The following is a 9,025-nucleotide window of genomic DNA, read 5'->3' as shown; positions in this document are numbered from 1 at the left end:
TTGTTGATAAAAATATCACATTGGGGCATATGGTAGAGGAATGATTTTTAACTTTTTAAACTTTCATCCAGAGGAGGGAATTGGAGAAATATTTTTTCGCAGAACTAAAATTCTGTGAGTTTTATAGGTCAACACGTTATTATGATACATTTTCATCTGTGGACTACTTTAATTAATTACTTTAGTAAAATGCGAGGTAAAATCTGCCGTGTTAACCAAAAACATCGCATGTCTTTTCGCATTAGCTTTTAAGAGTTTTCAAAACTTCTGTTCAAAAAGTAGAACATTCCATTGGAATTCAAAAAAAGCTCAAAGCTCAAAAAAATAAAATCGAAAGCTTTTATAAGCTAATGCGAAAAGACATGCGATGTGTTTGCTCAATACGGCAGAAATGTTGATCGAAAAAATGCAAGAAAATTAAAAAATTAAAAAAATTGAACCACTTTTCTACTAGACCAGAGCTTTATCGTCCCTCATCGCATCGCATATGGAGATTAGTGTAATATTATTAGATTTGGGAAGGTGAAAAACATTTGTTATGCCTTGTAGCCGAAGCTGTGGGCAGCATACAGCATACAAAATTCAAACTAATGTCAAAATGAAGACACTGAAGCCTGATGAAGAATGTTAACTTCGCAGGTAAAGAACATTATCTGCCTCACAATAAACGTTTAGGTTCTAAGTGGCTCAGTGGCAGATTCATGCAAAATCTTTTACTTTAATATTTTGACTATACATTTTGCCTTATACTTTTCCAAATAAGACACAGCTCATTTGTTCGCAGCTTTCAATATCACGTGACACAGTCCTCTGCAAAAGGATGAAAGTACAATTTTCATATAATCAAAAATTGTCCAAACTGTCAATTTACGGTTCTTCAGAAAAGTTACTTAAATTATTACCCTGGTTGCTCGAAGAGTTCACATCTTCCTTCGTAAGTGTTTATCCACCATGTAACTTTGTAATATTCTGAAGCATAGTAACACGTACCTTCAGAAACGTGTATGCAATCAATTTGTACAAGAACACTATCCAGTAATCCAGTATTGTCGATATGTTACATCCATATACCAAAAAGAAAATAGAATCACTCTTCTTATATAATAGAGCACATTTCGATGTTTATGAATCAGGTGCAACCATTTTAAATTGTAAAATGTCGTGCTGGTTCATTGGATATGCTTTCAACCGAAATGAAAACCAAGCTAAAATTAAACCAAAAACAAAAGACTCAGGGAACTACTCCGGTCACAATTTAATGTGGAAACTTACTTCAATCAAAATTACTTAATTGACTGTAGTAGTACTCCCAAAACCAATTTACATATTACGATTTCACATCATCCGAATACACAAGCGTATTTTATAGAAAATTTAATTACTCCCTGTTTGTGCGTTTCCTTCTTCATACATATATTCCTAGCAATTCATACTATTCTACATTGAGATGTAATTTCTGCAACAACAAAAATTTACAATGTGAGTGGAACCAATTTTCATTAGTCATGTCGGAGGATGCCACGCGGCGAAAAGAGTATATAACACTTAACATGCTGGAAATACATTGGAAGTTCTGTTTTTCGAAGAGAGACAAAAAATTAATTTACGAATAAAGACCGGGACATATGTTGAATCAGTCACCGTATGTATATATTGTATACGTTGTCAACCTATAACATTATTGTTAAAGTTTTCCAATTTTTTTTTCGGTTATATGTTATGACACCATCAAAATATACACTTTCTCGGAATATGAACACAAAAACATCCAAGACAATAGAATTGATGGTGATACAATTAAAATAGACTCGTATTAAGAGTGTAGTAGCTTCCCACCACATAACACAATGCTTGGATATATATAATTAAAATAGTCTCGTAGTATAATACTGTGTTTGACAATGTGGTTATTGTGATACAACACCGACACATAGAAAGAAAAAAGCTTAATTTCTTAAAGAGGACAGTGTATGTATACGAACACATGTTTTTCATTATCCTCGAGGCCATACACTATACAAAACTTTTCTAATTAATCTTACGGTCGGATACAAAAACACCAAGTGTCCAGAATTGGCTAAACTCTTTGTTCCCCATTACACATGGATGGTACTAAATTTTATTCGTATATATAATGGAAAATGTATTGCAATAATTGTTTCAACATTACTTTTCCCGCTATGTTTTTTTTCATTAAACGTAATGGATTAAATTCTCTTCTCGATGGTAAATTTCATTTAATATACCAGCGATGAAAAAAAGGGTTATTTAACTTAGCGTTAGTTATGCAATTTTAGATAATTTTTTTTTTTTTCGTTCATCTGTTTACATCTGCTTTCTGTTATTCTTTTAAAAATGAAGTTCTGATGGTAAAACCAGGTTTCTTTTGACCCAAAAAAAACTCAACAATAGCTGAGGGTCATTACTTAACACAGATACTTTTAGAAGCGCATCTATTATCGACAACAACGGCGAGAGTAAGCGACGACCTTTGCTTTCCGGTTCTCTTATACACCAAGAGCAAGACTTAGTCTTGAACAAAATGAAGTAAAATATGTTGCTAGTGAATTAGATTCAGAATTCTGTCTTTGTATTTTACTTAGTCAACTTAAGATAAAAGGGTTGGTTACCCAAACTTTTCAAAATTTTCATTCCGTTTTGGTTCGGGTTTTTGGTTGGCTACCAATAAAGTCTATCAGAAGTCTTCGAAATAAATTCACAGGGAGAGAAAAATGAAATTCAACATGTTTTTTAATTTGGTAGTTGTTGTGGTTTGTGAAAATCTAGATTTTTCATTTTCGTATTACATTCTTGTTGCGAGCTCATGTCTAAAGAAGAATTAGAAAATGAAAATCTAGATTTTCATTTGTTCAACGAAAATCTTGTGGCATCAATTACAAACCACAACAACTTCCAAATCAGAAAACATGTCGAATTTAACTTTTTTCTCCCTGTAATTTAACCGATTCTGAAGTTCAAATTCACACATATTACAATCGCACCATCTTTATCACGCAGTACATTGTTCTATTGTTATCAAAAATTCTCTCCTGTCGTTGCCTACACCGGAAAATCGTTCGAATGGCGGGTTTACAAAGTTTGATTCGGATTGGGTTTCAGTTTACTCGGGTTTTTGGCTGTCAGGTTTTAAAAATATAAGTCTGGCTCGGGTCAGGTTTCAAAACGGCGACCTGCTCATCTCTAGTCCACTGTGTACTACTACGTTTGCTACCACAAACGGGAGATTCAAGCTCTTGATCTCGCCGTTGAGCACTGCAACACTGGTTGGTGCATTTGCCCCTTTTTAATTTCCCTACCTATGCAGGCTTCATTGTTGCAAAGTTTTATGCGCTTTTTTTATTTTGATGAAACAGAATTTTTACAAAGAAAACAAATTTGATATTCTTATTCTTATTATAATTATTGTCAAATACATCAAACAGGTTGAAGGTGTTGTATTTTCTAATGTCCTTTTTAATATCTTTTTGTTAAGTGATATTTCAAGCAGTTTGCAAACTTTTTATCAACACAATTGTGCATTCCAATTCTTTGAAGCAATTAAAATTGCAGAATTTTCTTTGCTATTTTATCCGCGGATTACATGGATTGTACCATTTTTCATGGATTTCTAATTTTCCTGCCAGCGATTTTCGAAAAAATTGTTGTAAACATTTTCCTTATTAATTCTAAGAAATATTCAGATATAATAAAGTAAACTCCTTGCTTCCATTGAAGACAGAAACAATACAAAACAAAAGCGAAATCAATTTTCAATTCTTTGAAACCAATCAAAGTCGAGTTTTTGGATAAACTGAAAACCCTCCAGTGCTCCAGCTAGCATTCATTGAATTTATAGAATCAAAGAATCATGATGAGACTCGAAGGAATAGACATAAATAATGTAATGCAAACAATACGAATGGAACTGAGATTAGTAAGATAGTCCCTCAAGTCATGTCGTTCGGTTTGAAAGTTGGAATGAGGAAAATTAGATTGTATTACGAGTAAATTTTATTCTTTACAGTAAATGAGTGTTCCGTGCTAGAGCAACAACCGAAAACGATGAACGGTACCACAAGGATGAGGCAGAAATACATTTTTTCCGATCATCCGGATGTAATATTTGCCAAGTAGGTAATATGTGCAGTTGCAGTGCAAGTAACTAGATTTACTTAACAGTGTTTGTTACCTACTTGATGGGGATTCGCAAATATGGAGCTAAATAATCAATGAATACGGAGATGGATTATTTTTAATTGATTGGCGGTAATTATTCCTTGCTAACTACTCCGATTCCTAGCTACTCGTTACAATAATTCAATCATCGTATAGTGGTACTACACCTTACAGTACGTTCCGCTTAAAATCGCAACAAGAAATCCAATTAACGTTCGCATAATTAAATCTTATTGTCTAAATATGCTCGTTCAACACATAACCTTCTAGTTGCAGAAATACCATTAATGCTAGAAAGCTATGCACATTTAACAAAATTAAAATGTGGTTACCGTATACAACAGTCAAAATCTACACTGCTTTTATATACCTGATGGAACATATCCGACTCGAAAGTCTTTAAACTTAATGCGACTCTCAAGTGATACGATCATCACATTACGAAACAATATGCGAAAACTTTTAAGCACAACGTGTTGGCTGCCAAGAATTCGAAAACTTCTTCAAACCTCAGAGATCATTTATACAGTTAAAACCTCCCATTATGTTTATGTGTGTGTGTGGAAAAGAGGCTTGAAACTGATTTACTTTACAGTATGATTCGAAATGTAGACGCCCGACGATGAACAGCGCCTTACAATTATTTAAATTCTGTGAAAAGCCCCGAGTTGAAGCTGATTCAAAACGGTTTTACTTCAACACCCTGTATTGGGAACAATCGGTTTACACCTTCAAAGCGTATTTATCTATTGATTACCTAATCTCATCAAGCACTGATGCCTGGCTCTCCGTATTATTTGTTTCCAGACAACATATTAATTTAACTTACCCAATGTATTATATGTGTATGTGCGTGTATTATGCTATGTACCGAGTATAGCTTTTACTTAATTACATTTGCGCTGAAATAACACATTCCATTATGATAATTTATCATCGACATTATTCGAAAACATTACGACACATGTAACCAGCTAACCCGTACATTAAGTTGTTGGTGTTATTAGATGTCATGGAATATACGTACATTACGTAACAATGCGGCTTTAGGTGGGGTTAAACTTTTTGAAACAAAAACAAGGTAAAATTAATGCTTATAAGCCAAAGCCAATATTCCGATGAATTCAGGTATGGGCACAGTGGGCTCAAGTTATTTAGAAAATACTGAAAAAAGAAAATAGAAAAAAAATGAAAAGTGTCAGTGAAAAAGCAATGGTATGAAAGACGCTTTTCCGTATCACATCGCATATGGTGATGTTGAACCAGTCGAAACCCAATTTTCAACAAAAATACATTTTAGAGGCTGCAAATCAAAACACGATATGAATACAAAGTGGAAAATACAAAGAGAAGAGGCTGATATGTTTTTCGCATGCCAACATGATACCGATCACTGAAAATTTGACTTGTACAAAAATGAATATATTGTTTGCACACGATGTATAATTTAACGTGGCGTATGCATATTATACTGGTATCACGCATTGTGTCTACACTGAGAAATACGAAATATTCTGTAACGAGTGGGCGCATGTGGTATTTCTGTGGATTGTGACGAAACACTTCCATTGATGATGAAAAGTTGCAGGTTGTTATATTGTACAATGTTGCAATTTACAACTGGTGTTGATAAGAACCATTTTTTGAGAACGTTAACAATTAAAAAACATTTGGCTTCCTAGAATATTTTTTACGGTGAAACAATCCTACATCATTCTTTCGACAAAAATCTATGACCAACAAAACGATGAAAATCTAAACTTTATGGCTGTAAACGTTCTGTTAAAAGTAATCCTTATGAACGGCACTAAACACAAGTATCTTTTACCAACTGCAAGTGGAAATTGATTATTTAACTTATTTCACAAATATTGCACTACAATAGTTTACGATGGATTTTGCAATAAGACAACATTAGTCACTGTTATGCGATGAACAAAGAGAAAGTCTATATTATATACAACATGAAGAAACATCCACAAATCCCCTATAATCTTTATCACTTTTATTCAACTAATTTTTAGTTGCTTAACTATACCAGACGGGTTGCTGAGTAATTAATTTGCAAACTAAATGCAAGTTGAAATAAAGGCAAATTTTAAAATTATGATTCATCACTCTGCCTATAATGTGATGGGCCGTAAGATCCAAACTCGTCAAAATAAAAATTTAGAACCTCGGACTTAATGTACTGTTACAATACAAGGGATAAAAATATTAAAAGCAGAGTTTTCGTGTGAATTTTGTTGATCCGAGGCACAATAAACACACGATTTTTCATGTTGAGGAGGGCATCGAAAGTGGTGCTTGAAACACGAAAAGTACGGTTTTTCACGCATGTAGCATGTAATATAAGACACCTCTTGATAAATTTTTTTCGAGACGTGTGGGAATTGCTGGTCGAGCTGGGCGAGAACCGTAATGACCACACATCAAGATAACAATTTTGGTAAGAATTGCATATGCTTTTTCATCTGCCGAGAACATAGATTCCGAGATAAACAAAAAATGCTCTAGAGGGATAAGTGGGAAATTATTGTTCCACCTTACTGACTTCCCAAGTAGTGAAGTTTCCCTCCCTAGGGAAAACTCTTTACCTCGCTTGTAAGGTAAAGCACTATACTACACTCAGGAAATAATGTAATGTCCCGTATCACGATGAGTTAAAGTATTTCGGGGTGAAGCACTCGGATGCTCTTACTCATCTGGATACGAGATATCAAATTACTTCCCTCACATACTAATGTACTATTCGTTTCTGACCTCGCAGTCGTAAACGCAACCTTCCCATCATTGTTCACAATGGTTTTCTGAATGGATACGTCATATTATGATGTCTGAATGAAAGCGCTCAACTATGAATCCATACATTTCCAATTGATTCCACCATTCTACAAAAAAAAACAACTGCTCACAGTGTGTTCACGCTGTTTTCTAATGCAGTAAGAAATCCCGAGCATTTCCCTTCACACAAATTTCTCGTGTCATATGAATGTGAAAATTTATATTGCCTTTTGTTACCCGTACGATTCTTGAAGCTAGCTATAATATTACTGTTGGTCGGAATTGTGTAGTATAGCACTCACACACAGGGTTGTCAAAGCAATCTGACAATTTTTTTTTCGTTACATAAATTCAATTTTTCTATATGGTTTATGGAGACAATATGTTTGGCATGGTAAAATCGAAAAGTATGACAATCAACTTTGAGTCACACGAGCATACATTCTTGTATATTATAATTTCGTTTTCGGTGTACACGCTTCATATAACGAGAAACAATTTTTTTTACATTTTTTGTATGTTGAAAATTGGCAGTGGCAGTAAAAGGTAATCTTTTTATGGGTATCAAATTGGCAATATATGAGGATTTTATCGCTTTTTCATTGTGCTCTGTGTAGCATTTTTCTCTTCAATATTTTGATTGGAATTTAAGTTTGGGTTGGATAAATGAAGCCGTAAGCGTTTGGTGTAACAAATTTGAGGGACCTAATCTAATAGTATTCTCTCTCTGCTTTTTTAGCACAACTACCCGAAGCTTCAGCCTGTGTGTGTGTGTGTGTATAGCATCATGGAGACCATAAAAATGTGCGGAATTAGAAATTTTCTTGTCCATTTCCAACAGTAATGCGTTTAGGAAAATTAAATTTAATTTCATTGCTGGCATAATACAGTTGTTGGAAGGTCAGGAGATGTTTTTAAAAATGAATCTAAGAAATATGTTAAGCAAATGCTATAAGATATAGCACATAAAACAACAAATACTTTTCTATGGAACGTTGTTTAATTGGTGAAGCAACAGTAGACCACATTGCACAAATTGATGTTAAAGAAATCCCGAAATATTTTGGCTTCAATATTTACGAACATTTGAAGGAATAATCATAAATCATTCGCAGATATATTAAATACAATCTTTGCTGAAGGGAAAATATGTGTTTCATTGAGCGGTGATGCTTTAACCTTTTTCTGAAAGCAACTTTTGGAACTTTTGCTAAAGTTCAATCGAATGACGTACACGAAGACTAAATTAAATTTCTTTTAATTTGAAATAGTATATGCCGTCCTTGCTTGTAAGTTTGTTGTTTTGGCATGTGTGAGCTTTTGCGGAACAAGCCAGAGGCGAGTGGAGTAATCGCACAAGTCAAAACAATAACTTACAAACAATTACACTTAGTTTAAGCAACCCAAACAACAAAAACACAGCAAAGCACATAGTTTTGTCTAACTGAACAGTGGGATCCTATCACCCAATAAAAAGATTTTGTGGAAATGTAAAGACGTCTACTTTGTATTTACACAGTTCGTGTAAAATAATTAAAATAAAATTGTTATTTAAAACGACACTTACTTGAAAATTGTCATTTTGTGCGGAGATTTTTAATTTTTCGTCTTTCTTCTGAGATTTTTGCAAACTGTAAGTATTTCCAACAAAACGACTGTGTCAGAAGGCACGCCGAATAATTTTAAAATAAACAGTGACTTCCAGCAGAAACAGTTGCTTTTCGTCTTTTTTTCCGAGAATGCATCATTTCACAAAATGTACCGCTTCTACATGAAGCCGTTTTTTTTCTTTTTTTGAAACATTTATTGCCGAAACTTCAATAAAGTTGATCGAATTTTCAACATCTTTACGTGAAGGAGAGTTTTATTTTGCCGAGAGAGAGAGAGAGGTTTGTAGCCAGAGCCGAAGGCGAGGGCTATAATACCTCGTAGCAAAATAATAATCTCCAAACAATTACGTATTTTACTTGCTGCAAGTAAAATTGATTTTGTTCTAACGGAAATGTTTTGTGAAATATTGATTGCTCTGATGACTATATTGGACTTCTCATATGACGAAATCACG

This window comes from Bradysia coprophila, unplaced genomic scaffold (genome assembly GCF_014529535.1).
Source record: "Bradysia coprophila strain Holo2 unplaced genomic scaffold, BU_Bcop_v1 contig_232, whole genome shotgun sequence".
NCBI lineage: Eukaryota > Metazoa > Arthropoda > Insecta > Diptera > Sciaridae > Bradysia > Bradysia coprophila.
The sequence above is the reverse complement of the archived record's forward strand: the minus strand, read 5'-3'. Positions refer to the sequence as shown.